Source organism: Crassostrea angulata, chromosome 8 (genome assembly GCF_025612915.1).
Source record: "Crassostrea angulata isolate pt1a10 chromosome 8, ASM2561291v2, whole genome shotgun sequence".
NCBI classification, from domain to species: Eukaryota; Metazoa; Mollusca; class Bivalvia; order Ostreida; family Ostreidae; genus Magallana; species Magallana angulata.
Window position 1 is genome coordinate 3,877,399 of NC_069118.1, and position 531 is coordinate 3,877,929.

The 531-nt window shown below is 33.3% G+C and overlaps 1 long non-coding RNA gene across 1 annotated transcript; it reads right to left on the reverse strand.

Annotated features, from left to right (window-relative positions):
• LOC128161251 (uncharacterized) lies at positions 1 to 531 on the reverse strand. Its single transcript, XR_008240343.1, has 3 exons — positions 444 to 531; positions 277 to 334; positions 1 to 129 (listed from the first exon to the last, which is right to left on the reverse strand). It is a non-coding gene; the product is annotated as an uncharacterized LOC128161251 (long non-coding RNA).

Consider the following 531-nt stretch of genomic DNA (forward strand, 5'->3'; position numbering starts at 1 on the left):
CAACGCAGGTACACCTTAAATACGCTGTCCAAAAGGCACAGTACCCTGCTCTACACTGGATGCTTTGGCAATGGGCATTACATTGATCTTGATCCCCGGGGCATCCATAGCCGGCCATGGTCAGTTCCGCTTAAACATATATCAAAACAACTGAGTATTTGAACGTTAATACGTTGAGTCAAAGCGTGTTATTTAATTTGAATTATTGGTTTTGTTGTATTAGAAGTGTTAATTATGCAAAAATCAAAACAAAAGAAAAACAAAAAAACTACATACCCATGAAAAGGACTACCAAAATAAGAAATATAAAAGTTTTCATCTTCCGTATGTTGATCTATAAGAAAAACATATAATATCATTAACAAACGTTTTTAATTAATCTTCTGGACAAGGATAAATCATATAAAGTGGGAATTCAAAACATCAAACTTAATTTGGCTTACCTTTACTGCAATTAAATTTTTTTTTCTTTGCAAAAGGCAAAAAACGTCTCTTTATACGTTACCAACAGGATCCTGTTGATACGATCGT